This window comes from Corythoichthys intestinalis, chromosome 7 (genome assembly GCF_030265065.1).
Source record: "Corythoichthys intestinalis isolate RoL2023-P3 chromosome 7, ASM3026506v1, whole genome shotgun sequence".
Lineage (NCBI taxonomy): Eukaryota > Metazoa > Chordata > Actinopteri > Syngnathiformes > Syngnathidae > Corythoichthys > Corythoichthys intestinalis.
Window position 1 is genome coordinate 14,720,474 of NC_080401.1, and position 14,168 is coordinate 14,734,641.

The window sequence follows — 14,168 nt, forward strand, 5'->3', positions numbered from 1 at the left end:
CACACAGTTGGTGCAGATTTGTCGGCTGCACATCCATGATGCGAATCTCCCGTTCCACCACATCCCAAAGATGCTCTATTGGATTGAGATCTGGTGACTGTGGAGGCCATTTGAGTACAGTGAACTCATTGTCATGTTCAAGAAACCAGTCTGAGATGATTCCAGCTTTATGACATGGCGCATTATCCTGCTGAAAGTAGCCATCAGAAGTTGGGTACATTGTGGTCATAAAGGGGTGGACATGGTCAGCAACAATCCTCAGGTAGGCTGTGGCGTTCCAACGATGCTCAATTGGTACCAAGGGGCCCAAAGAGTGCCAAGAAAATATTCCCCACACCATTACACCACCACCACCAGCCTGAACCGTTGATACAAACCAGGATGGATCCATGCTTTCATGTTGTTGACGCCAAATTCTGACCCTACCATCTGAATGTTGCAGCAGAAATCGAGACTCATCAGACTAGGCAACGTTTTCCCAATCTTTTATTGTCCAATTTCAATGAGCTTGTGCAAATTGTAGCCTCAGTTTCCGGTTCTTAGCTGAAAGGAGTGGCACCCGGCGTGGTCTTCTGTTGCTGTAGCCCATCTGCCGCAAAGTTCGACGTACTGTGCGTTCAGAGATGTTCTTCTGCCTACCTTGGTTGTAACGGGTGGTTATTTGAGTCACGGTTGCCTTTCTATCAGCTCGAACCAGTCTGGCAATTCTCCTCTGACATCTGGCATCAACTAGGCATTTCCGCCCACAGAACTGCCGCTCACTGGATATTTTCTTTTTTGGACCATTCTCTGTAAACCCTATAGATGGTTGTGCGTGAAAATCCCAGTAGATCAGCAGTTTCTGAAATACTCAGACCAGCCCTTCTGGCACCAACAACCATGCCACGTTCAAAGTCACTGAAATCCCCTTTCTTCCCCATACTGATGCTCGGTTTGAACTGCAGGAGATTGTCTTAAACCATGTCTACATGCCTAAATGCACTGAGTTGCCGCCATGTGATTGGCTGATTAAAAATTAAGTGTTAACGAGCAGTTGGACAGGTGTACCTAATAAAGTGGCTGGTGAGTGTATATTTATTAGGGAACTTTTTCAGTTATTTTATTGTTGACTATAAGTGAGGGTGTGGTGTAACAGCCATGATGAAAATAAATGACCATTTATTTGGTCTTGGATCCAGGCAATTGTTCATAAAACCACAATGAAAAGTAATACCCCCTTTGGAATCACCAAAAGATACTATCACACTTTAATAGTGACATTCTAGGATATCTTACTAATTTTAACCAACTTTATTTGATAAAAACATAAAACCTAAAATTAAGATCACATACACGCTAACATATTTCCAGTTTTTCAAATAAAGAGCGCTATTACTATGTTATTACTTATGACTATACTTTCGGATACACATACCTGAAAAAATGGTCCCCACGGTGCAAATACACACACTTGCAGTAGTGACTTGGGCCTCTCGGGGCGCTGTGTTACACACGCAGTGTGTGAAAAAGTGTGAACATCGACTTCATGGGGTCCATGTTTTTTTTTGCACCAAAATAGTCTACAGGTCATTTTCTATTGATTTTAAATGTTTGTACCCGTGGGGACCGGGCTTCGGTCCCCACGGGGAAAATTGGTCCCCACGGCGTGAGTCATATTTCAGGTTGTGGACCCCACCAGGATATAAAAACGAGAACACACACACACACACACACACACACACACGCACACACATTTTTTGTGTGTGTGTGGTTTTGTTTTGTGTGTGTTCTATGTATTTATTCAGATTTAGCATTGGAAAGAGATACATATAAGACATGTTTTTTCATTTTTCATCTTTTTTCCCAAAGTATTTAAAAAATATGTATATATAATAAATATAGAAATAAATAATATAATAAATGGTTTTCAAGCACTTCAAATGTAACAGTTATGATAAGTTTTAAACACGTTGCTGTCCTACCAAATTATTTTTAAACAAGAATAAAGTATTGTACTGTAGTAGAAAAATGGTTGGCATTATTATATGCTTCTGTTACCTCCCTTGGCTGTGACTCTTGGAGTGACAGATTACCATCTGCTCAGGATCACTTTTAACATGTGGCGTTTATTGCCATGAACACAACGCTTCCTTGAATGTCACCACACACGCGCACATTAATTCCAGCGCACGCTACCTTATCCCCCTGCCCGCGCAATGCACACACAGAGCCTTTCTGTTCCAAGGCAGCACTTCATTGAGTGGGTCCACTCAAATCCTCTAACTTACACACAATGAGTTGTCACAGCAACTGTTTAACAAGTTAAAAGATGATTGACACGTGCGGCGCTTTTGAAGCCCGTGACTCTGGCAAGATCAAACACAAACATCTGTCAACATCGTTAATCTTAACAAGCAACTCCAGTAACGTGCCTGACGAACAAAGAGCAGGGAGAGGGAGGGAGCGAGAATGATTCTATGTGATCGGCTCAGGACAGCTCATTTATAGTTTTTTTTTCTTTTCTTTTTTTAATTAAAAAAAAATCCGCAATGGACTGAGGGCACAAAGTTTGAAGCGCGAAGTAGCAAGGGATCACTGTATTTTTGGGAGCAGAGTTGCAATGCTACATAAACATAGCCTAGTCTTTTTCCCAAGCATTTTTTTTCAATTAATTTAACAATAAAAATACCAGTAAATAATAACTAACGTAATAAGGAGAAAACATTTGAGTCGTAATGTTGCAGTGCAGTTGAAATCTTATACAGTATTGAAAAAGAAGTTATGTCATTGCACAACAACATCATTTTACTAAAAGTACTTTACAAATATAGTATGTGCCAGTATTTATACTGTATTGAGGCTCTAAAAGTCCTTTGAAATATGCAACATCCCAAAAGTTTACAGGAAAATATCAACTTCTTTTCAACTAAGCCGACAAGTACTTAACTGTTGCTCATCATACGTCTTCAAAATTCTTGCATTGCTTAATGAAGCTTAATAAATAGATTCTGTTCAATGATTACTGTAAAAGATATAGATATTATTAGGGTATTAAATGGCGTATGATGGAAACGATATGGTTACTTCTTCCAAAGATGGGACGTTTCCATTGAATTTCATTTTGGTTTTTTTGTTTCTTCTGAAGCTTCATGTACTCAACGTTAAAGACGCACTTTACTCTGCATCCAATATTTTGAACTGTTTCATGCATAAGAATTGGATGTGTGCTATCCGAGGGTTGTTTTTTTTTTATTGCATATGGGCTTTGAAGTCAAATACCTCAGCAGACGCTAAGTTTTGATATTGTGCACTTAGTGACGTCACACAGCTCACAAATATGCAAGTACCCACGCTCTTTGTTCATCTTTCACGCCCACGGTTATCAGGAACGCTGAGCACTGGCCCCGAAATCCCACAGATTCGGTCACGCTCTGCTCTGATCCTTTGCGGCCCTTCTGCGTGCGGGCTGCGTTTCCCAATGCCCACTGCATACGTCTCTCATCCGGTCCATACACCCGCTGACTCTAGACACGCATGCGCAAAACGGCGGAGAGCGCGTTCTATTTCCTGTTTGGTGCATTCTAAACGGCAGGACCTGATCCTGCCGCAAGTTGACGGACCAGAAAATTGACATCATCTGTATTTTTAGACTGGTGGACCAGAGAGACCAGACTCAAGCGGATCTGAGCTGAGTGGATGATGTGGACTACCTCGTATTAAAATAAAACCTATTTGTTGCGTCATTCGGAGCAGAGCGACGGTTAGTGGACACGGACTACATGGAATTAGGGCGTGAGCCTTCTATCCGGTCAAGAGGCACTTAACCGACTTGTTCGTCGCCATAAGTCGCCATCCTCAAATAGTTCTTGTTTGACAGTTTTTCCTCCGCCACGCTCCTCACAGTTTAGCTGACCAAGACGTACATCGACGGGTTGTTTGCCGCTAAAAGTCACTCTTCTCGTCTGATCGACATCAACACTACCTCGCCTGTGCGCTGTCTCCCGACACTTGTGAGACGTCAATGAGTTCCACAGATCGTGTGAGTGTGCTGCTGTCAAGTAAATTAATGTTTTATTTAATTAGTATCAAGGATTTTATAACCAGGAAGTCTTTGGGGAAAGTTTGCCTCCTGACTCAAATGAAACTTTGTGCGCACATACGCGCACAGAACGCGGTTGGAGGGTAATGTGAGTGACTATTTTATTTTTGTTTAACGGTGAAATAGTGAAGCTTAGTGTCATTTTCAAGAAGATTTTAGCCACGTCTGCGTTACGTTTCAATCACTACACACGCACTGCCCACTAGCTTCCCCACTACGACACATCTCCTCCTCTGAAGGCCAATCCGACCAAAGGGTATACAAATAAGCTTGAGAGACATGCATAATAATGAGAATCAGACATTTTCAAAAGGGCTGAGAGAAGGACTAACTAACTAGCTTTGAAATAATGGTCACTTTCAACGCAAATTGTCATGCAAACCTGGTAAAATGGCATCTGAGGTTGTGAAAAATAATGTGAAAAATTCAGAATCAACCGCATCTTTAGCCTTTATTACTAGTGACAAAATAAATCAGGCATGTGGATCTGGGTGATACATGTGTGGAGGTAGATTTATGTCAATAACAGTCAGGTGTATGAATACTGTATTGGCATGATGAAATCTTATGTTTTTGGTTTAAACACCACAGAAATGGAAACTGCTTTAACTACAGACTTTGTCCCATTGAACAGTGTAGAAATGTTTAAATGTAACCTATGGAACTTCCATTAAATCATCACTTTTAATACTTTACTCCTTTGTATCAATGGCAGTCTTACGTCTTGAAAGCATGGACATCACCCTACACTGGGTTTCATTCTCAGAGCATTGATAATATGGCAACAAAACTACTCAAGCCTCGAGTGCAGTCTTAACTACGCCTTGTTCCATGCAATGCCTAAGCCAGCTTGGATAAGAGGCAAAACGTCAAAGAAAACCAGAAGTCTAGTTGCCATCGATTCAAATTCCCAAGAGTATTATTACAAATGCACTCAAATTGAGGCAATGAAAGGTCTCTATGATGTCAGTGAACAAATGCACTGACCTTTTTTTATAGCCTTGTTGGAGGCCCTGCAGTTGGTCTGCTCAGTTTCTGTGCACTTCTTTTCTCTCGCAGTGGTTACGTTGCACCCACTCTCATATCTAATATTCCCACTCAGTTTTTATTCATCCGTGTTATAAGTCCTCATATTTCCCCACTTGTCCTTATTCTCGTTCCACCTTCCACCCCCATTCATGAATCACCTTACCTCCTCTACCTTTCTGACCTTGACCTTATTAACTATTGATAAAAGGAAGCAACTATTCATTCACAATCTCATCTATGCAACCTGTCATGGTCATGTGAGAAGAGCAAATGGAAAACAAAGTGAAGTTATGGGTGAAAAAAGTCAACAGTATACAGGTCTGTGGACTAGCGCTCTGATCGGTCATTTCTCAGGGGACGTCCAGAAGAATATTTTTTCATGATTAACAGTCAACAATTTTCTTTATGCTAATGAGTACAAGCCCCATTGACTGATAGGGCTTGGTACTATCTTGGAAAGTTAATTTGACTGTGGCTTCATCATCATTAGTGTTATTGATAGGTGGTGGGGAGCAGGGAGCAAAGCAGAACAACCACATAAAACCTGTAGCTCACCCTGCTTGTCCTCTGGCCCAAACTCCCATTCTGATTCCTTCCATGGATTAGCTGCCACTGTGTCGCAGGTCATCTGTCACCTTGTCTGCACTCGGGACCTGGGAAACTACATGCTAAAGACCTCCGCCAAAACTTACACAATTGGCAGATGCATAATCAATATGTGAGTATTTTGTAATATCACATGGATCCATAGAACAAAATGTGGTAGCTACATTAGAACAACTAATAACAACCTGATCTGATGACATTTGACTGTGAGTGTCTGAAAATGTTAAACCGGACTTGAATTGAAATTGCCTCTAAATGCTCAATTACATTTGGATGAAATTTGCTTTGACGTCATAGCTTCTGACCCAATTCAGACGATCAATGTAAGCAAAAAAATCAATTCAGGCAAATTAGACAGAGATTTAAAGTTCTATCCACAACACAGTGGAGGTGATAATCGCTAGCATATCAGCCTCACGGTTCTCAGATCGAGGGTTCTGATTCAGGCTCCAGCATTCTTATGTGAAGTTGGTATGTCCAGCCCATGCTTTTGTTCTTTTTCCCGCAGGTACTCCGGCTTTCTCACACATTCCAAACATGTTTCATTCAGGTGATTAAAAAAAAAATATATAATAAAATAAAAAAAAGTTTTGGGTGAAGAGGCAAGGTAACTTCTTATCACCAGAATAAAAGTATACACACAGTCTGATGCAATTTTACGACGCAGTTAGCAAAAAAAAAAAAATCATCTTGTGAATTGTTATGCTAATGTATCTCACTAAATGTGTTGCCCTTAGATGGCTTATAAACTTTGGTGATGGTCTGCTCTCTAGCCGCTTTTTGTTCAGGTCTGACAAATGGACATCAAACTGAGTCATCTAAGTGGAGCGAATTCCAACATTCTGATTTTCTTTTGTGTCCTTTTTTGTCAAAGCTCTTATATATAACCTTCTCCTCCTGCTGTGATAAATGTCCTTTCGTGTTTTCTTTTTCTGTCTGCCAGTGTGGGCCCAACTGTGGGCCTAAAAGTTAATGGCCTTGTTTGACACTCCTCCAGGCGACTTATGAAGCAGTACGTGTCTGCAGAGGAGCGTCACATGTATTTACAGCCATTCTGGTGCACTTAAAACTCCTGCAGAGGCTAATACAGTATGGGCACTGGGGTCACTAAATTTTACGACATATCAGACCTCTGGACGGGAAAGGTAAACACAGCCCAGACTGGTGGGGGAGGGGCAGAGACAGTGGCCGATCAATAGAAACAGCATTTGCATCCATTGTTTTTCTTCCTCTCAGCAGAATCACTTTTCTCATAAAAGATCTGCTCCTTGCAATTAGACTGAGCAAGCTGATGGCGTGGCAGGTTTGGACAGAGGATTTGATTTGAAACAGCGAGGAGTGATGATAATTGAAATGAAACAGAGACTAAATGTGTCCCTGAGGGTGAAGAGAGAAAACTACGACAAATGACAAAAAAGAAAAGACTCAGTATTAGGATTTGAGCTCTAACAAGTGTATGTAGTAGAGACAAAAACTTATTTGGAGATTCAAGTTTGTTAAGAAAAAAAATATCACTCTTGAAAACCTATTTCAGAACAGGTGGTGGAACATATACCTGGTAAAAACTGATTCACTTTTGGTGAAATTGAGCATCGAAATGCACCCTGAAAACCAGCTTCAGGCTAATACTCAGGGCCGGCCCAGCCTATACGCAGACTATGCAGCTGCTTAGGGCCCCTGAGCACTAGGGGGCCCCCAATCTGACAATTGTTTAATTTATATTCTATTTTGTTTACTACAGTTTGCTCTATTGGACTTTTGTGAGTTTTGATACTTGATTACAAGCTTAAAAAAAATAAAAGTTCTTCCTTAACTTCTTTCTTTCCTCTTTTAGAAAAAGGTTTGGTGCTATCTACTGTAAGTATTGACAATCATTTGGGGTGAGAAGTTTGAAGTATGCAGTGCAACAAAATCTGATTAATATACAAAATATGGACGTATGGGTTGGATTGCATGTATGGGTTTCACAGTACACAAACGGTGGGCCAAAAATATGGCCCCCTTTGCATTATTTTGCTTAGGGCCCCCAAATGGCCCGGCCCTGCTAATAATTGACTGACTGGTGAAGGATGACCACTAGCCCTCCTTGTAATAATAAATTGGATGTCTGTCGCTTCATATGGCAGCATCTGAGTGAACCTTTTCTCTTCTTCTTCTTTCAGCTTTTCCCTTCAGGGGTCACCACAGCGATTCAGTTGACTCCATCTAACCCTGTCCTTTGCATCCTCTGCTCTAACACCAACTACCTTCATGTCCTCTTTAACTACATCCATAAACCTCTTTGGTTGTCCTCAAGACCTCCTGCCTGGCATATGCAAATCCAGCATCCTTTTTGCCTGGCACGGCCAGACTGTTCTCCCTGTATTTTTCAAACACTGAGAGAATAGTCTAGGACCCAGCCCATTAACGGCCTCTCGAGCAAGTACAAAATCAATCGTCAAATCAGATTTGTTTATTTGCGTGACGTGTTCTTAACGAGAAACGTCACTCTTCCGCGTCGGAAGTCGTCTCCACAACAACAGAGATGGCGAACAGGAGAGCCGAGAATATGTTCCAACTTCCAATCCACGATAAAATCCGTTTTAAAGTACCAAAAACACATCGACACAAGTCATTGACAACAGTCTGTTCCGCGCTAGCCATGTTGAATAAACTCCACTCTCCTCGTATGTTTACTTCCGAGCGCAAGTCCTTCGTCACGTTTCTAACGTCAAATCCGCCCTTCGTTGATTGGTCCACTCCGCTGTCTGTTTGCTGTGGCTTGCTCCGCCCTGGAAATTTTATCCGCTTAATGGTGGCCAGACTCAATAGCTGGAACAGCGGTGAGTCTAGAGTACCAGGCTAGCATTCTTTTGCCAATATACTCACCATCTCTCCTCCGGACATGCCCAAACCATCTCTCTCTGGCCTCTCTAATTTTCTCTCAAATTCTCTAACATGTGATGTCCCTAAGCTCATTCCTGATCCTATCCATCCTGGTCACTCCCAAAGAGAACCTCAGCATCTTCATCCCTGCCACCTGCAGCTCTGCCTCCTGTCTTTTCTCCAGTGGTGTTGTCTCCAGACCAAACAACATCGTTGGTCTCACCATAGCTTTATAGATCTTTTCTTTCATTTTAGCTGAAACTCTTATATCACACATCACACGGGAAAACTTTACTCCACCCGGTCCAGGCTGCCTGCACACGGTTCTTCACTTCTTTTCCACACTCGCCATTGCTCTGGACTGTTGAGCCTACGCAAATACTTAAAAAACTCCACCTTCTTAGTCTCTTCTCCCTGTAACCTCACTCTTTCACTTGGGTCCCTCTCATTTACACACAGATACGCCGTCTTACTACTTCTAACCTTCATTCACCTCTTTTCCAGAGCAAATATCCTGACCTCTAGTTTCTTGTCCACCTGTTTCCCGCTCTCACTACAGATTACAATATGATCTACAAACATGATAGGCCATGGAGATTCCTGTCTAACCTAGTCTTTCATCCTGTCCATTACCATAGCGAACAAAAAGGGGCCTGGAGCTCATCCCTGATGTAGTCCCACCTCCACTTTGAACTCCTCCGTCACACAAGCAGCACACCTCACCACTGTCTTAATGACTTAAAATTCAATGTAGAAGCAGACATTCCTACATCCCTCTCTGTTAAAAAACCTAAAAGAACTCAAAAACATATCTTTAGCTCTAAATGAGTTCAACTTAATCACAATTACCAAAATTGATCCCTCAGAATGATACTGTAATCATATGCTGTAATGAGCTTCAAATTCAATAAAAACCTGGGCTGGCTTTGATTTTAAACAACTACAAAAACATCCAGCACTGGAAAAGATTAGGAGACGACAACAACAGCAACAACAAAAAACACCATCAACTGCCACTTGTCAGTTTGCTTAAAGTGCTAATACTTGCCTAGGATTGCTGGCGCTGTTATTTTGTTGAAACTAGTTTCACGTTTTCAGAGACAGTTTATAACAACTACGCACTTTTACAGTATAATTACGTTCAATAATGAAATGTAATGTTTAAGAAACATGCTTGTGCATATTCATAAGAGGCGTGACTTTGGACAGAGATTCCGGAAAGAGGAGAGATCGGAGAAATTAAGCCACAATCAAAATTTGCAAGCACTTTCAATGGCATGAACTGCCCCTCATGAGTATCAATCTTGCATGCCTTTGTGATCATTTTTTAAAAAAAATTGTTGTTGCCTAATTTTCACAAAACCATGCTTTTCCAAGTTTCTCAACTTATGCCACCTACTCCTATCTGCGCTGTCCGTCAGTTAAATTCATGTCTTTTTCTTAACGTTTGGTGATGTATTGGCAATTAAGATTCATTCAATCAACAAAGCAACATGTGTGCCACAAACTAGGTAAACCGCTTGACCTTGCACTTCAATATTTAGCAGCCTATGCCTTGTTGAACGCAAAACTTGGTACAGTATCAACATTTCTTTTTGGTGATAGTTTGCCACTGCCTGTACCCCATGGGCAATTGCTTCACACATGAGCAAATGTATCCAGTCGGGTTTTTACAAATTACAACTAGCAAATTTGTATTGCGTACGTGGAATAAATACTTGTTAGAGTTCTTGAGTTATTTTTGGGCGGCATAAGAATGGCCTGAAAAGTGTGAGACACACAATCAATGCATGATAGTTGAGAACCCTATCATTCAGTCTGTCGTTCAGTTGGCTTATACTAGGGTGACCATGTTCTCATTTCCAAAAAAGAGGACACTCGGCCCAGCCTTGAGATACTTGAATTTTACTCAAAGTTCATGCAAAGATGCCTATATCACTTTAATATATTTAAAGTGTGCCTTCTCCGTCTGGATAGAAAAATTCAGTTTTATTTAAAAAAAAAAAAAAAAAAAAAACGCTAGATGTATAACCAAACACACAATTCAAATTCTCAGAGGTTACTCAACAGGCATTATTATACCTAAAAAAATAATCAAGCAATTAAAAATGCAAATAAATAAATAAATGAAATAAAAAATTAAACAATGATAAGAAATAGTAATAGTATAATGCAGACCCATTGAAATATAGTCCAGTCAATACACACACAGAGTAGGCTATGTGCCAACTAAATATTTTTATAAATTACTATCACGACAATTGTTGACAAATTGTTATCCCCTCTCAATTGTTATTCTCAGTGTTCTAGATTGCACGCAAACAATAACTGAAATAAACTGACCAACGATTCAACCAGCCTCTTTCCAAACACAGCAGTTCAAAACTACATTTCCCATAACGCCTAGCACGGCTTAGCTCACTGACAGCTACCTTATTAACGAGCTCCGGTAGCTGAGGCAAAATCAAACATTGCTATCAAAGTTTACAATCATCAGCAGCGCAACGATGCGACACCAAACAGGATTTTGCAGATCACACCAGTACAAAGCTCCGACAAAAGTCAACAGTTGCCGAAAAGTAAGTTTAGCAAGTTTACATACCGATAGCCTGTGAGCTCCTGTCGTGACGATGCCAGTCTGTGACTGCGCACGCATGTGCAAATTTGTATCCAAAGTAGAATAAAGGTGTTTTCGACTTAATTAGTCCTTTGGGTACATGAGCATTTTATTATATACATATTATTTGTAATAAAAGTCTTAACATATGGACAGCCTCTCTGGAAACTAGTCACTGGCAGCACAGTATCATAGTATTCTGTGCAAAGCGTCAGTCAATTTTAACACACACTAATTCGTCCCGTGAAAAATAATGAAAACCGGCCATTTTCATGAATTTATAAAACCCCGCCTGGGCAGAATGTGAAAAGTGGACATGTCCGGGCAAAATAGGACGTTTAGTCACCCTAGCTTACACTATAATATCAGTGTTACAGCAATCAGGAAAAAATGTCAAATTTGAATAAAAACAGAAGGAAGATGAGAGTTTTATGACCTTTAGTCAGCAGTTTAAGTCTGCTTTATTTATCAGCATCAACACATGCAGGACCACACACAGTGACATGCGTACTGTCAGAGCCATCATCTAACAATTGCACTATAATATGAGTCCTGGGAGTCGCAGCACGTCTTCCACGTCTCAACAGCTCGCGGGCGTGCATGGCAGGACAGACACAGTACAGATCAGAATACACTCACAGCCTATTACTGCAAGAACACCACATCTATCCCTGCATAAATTAACTGCGAGCTTTGCCACTCATTTGCAATGCTGAGCAAGTATATGTTCTTCCAACAAATCCGCCTACAACACTTTCTGTAGCAATTTTTTTTTTATTAAAAGTGTGGTCATTTCTGTTAATAAATCTCACTTTGATATCACTAGCAGATCTTGTGAGACCTGAGCAATGTACGAAAATGAGATAAGAACATATGACTTTCCATGGAAAACAAAAACCTATCCAATATTATTAGATGTTGAACATTGTTAGACTTGCAATAGCAATGGAAGGCTTTATGAAAAGATGAAATGGATAACATTTTCTTTAAAAAAATAAATTAAAAAAAAAGGGCTAGCTTTTTTTATGATTCGTGATTTGAAACAGCTAAAGTTGGCGTGGAGAAGCAATCAGCGAATCCCGCTGTTGGGTTTTGAAATTAACCTGATTATTACAGATGCATTCAGTGTAAAACTTGTCGAAGTGAATTCTTATTAAAATAGTTTAAAATCTTGGAAAATTACTTCAGTGTCTCTTTAAAGGATATTATACAAAGGTACCTGACCCCGAGGATACACTGGAAAAAAAAAATAACTGGTGGATTTACTTGATAAAATCATTGTTACAATTTGCACTTACTTTTACTGCTTGCAATAAAATTTACTTAATAAAACTAAGTGCAAATTGTTACAATGATTTTATCAAGTAAATCCACCAGTTATTTCTTTCAGTGTAGGAAAATGGCAACTGTCCTCTGCAGGTCACACTTTTACCAAGACAATACTTTTACCAGTACAGTATGTGTCCACCAAATTCAACACTGGCACAGGGCTTCTGTGCACAGCTAAATACGAGTTAGAAGGAGCACCCACAAATGCACACCCGCATGTGCATCTGCGACCTTCATCAAGTTTTTTCCAAAACTTCCTGTCTATCAGAGAATCAGCGCAGCAGTAAATGTAGTTGAACTCAGATGAAGTATGAGTAGCTACGTCATGTTACATTAAACTCACATTAGAAACATGTGATGCATAACACTATTTGTTTTCCCCAAACGACAGAGAATGAGGAAATATCAGGAAAATTGAGCCTTGGCACAGGATAATCTCGGTTAAATCATCCCGAAGGAGGTCGAGTGTCAGGGGAGCTCAAGGGCGCCATAGTTAATAGGACTTCAGTCAGATGACAGAAGATGAAAATGGGGCAGCTGTTTAAGGAAATCTGACAGGCACGTGACACTTTACACGAGCTAACTACTGTGATATAAAATTAGTTTTGAGGGTGTTATTGTGTAAGGTACATAGACTAAAATGTCACCAAAATGAAATCTAGCAATAATCACAGAGCTTTGACAGTCAAAAGTACTTTACTCAATAGTGATGCTTCAGTATGTTTGATGCTGTGGATTTTTTCCTACACATTTTGTATTTTCCGAGCTGTTGTCACTCAGCCTGTCAGCCCTGCTTGCCGCTGCCAGCTTAGATCCCAGGCCTCAGCATGATGTCTGCACTCATCCGTCAAGTGAGCGAGTCAATGTGACACTTGTGTCCCACTTCCATGGGACGTGACCCAGCACCACCTCAGTGTGTGCCTGTGAGTGAGCGTGTGTGTTTTTGGGGGCTAATGCAGATGCATACTCCCTTTGTCAGTGGTCTGTTTCTTATGGTCTTTTACAGCCCCGCATGTGGCGACCACTGCATTTCATTTGCAGTGCTCTGAACTAAATCCAACTTTGCATTTCAGTGTGTGGAGAAACTCATCAATAGGAAGACCAGCACGCCATCGTTATCTTCTCCACAACCATACAAGACACATTAGCCTACTGCCTTTGGAAATAAGATAACAAATGAGAAATACATAGAACATTAGTTTTTATTTAAACTATGAATCATGTAAATGTATTGTTTTCAATGGTGTGCTGTGTCCTGGTCTTTCAGAATGGATGCCACCTCAAAATACACATATTTCTTACATTAAAATATTTAAACTGGGCATTCGCAGAGTTTAAGCGGAGGGGCTATAGCCGAAAATGTCATTGCAAGTAATTGACTTTCCAATACAGCATATGATTTTAAAATTGACTTTGCCGTTAAAATGTCTATAAAAGTTGTAAAGCAATAAAACAAACAACAAACAGATCTTGCATTGGCAGTATGTTTTAAACTGAAAGTTGTTTGGGAATTAATTTGTAGATTTACAGTTAGCTTTATTGATGCAGTAAGTTGTAAATCCAGGTTTTACTGTATTGTCAAATGACGATTAGGTTCTGAGATTCTGAGATCTATCGCGACATTATGTCACACAATTCTCGTAT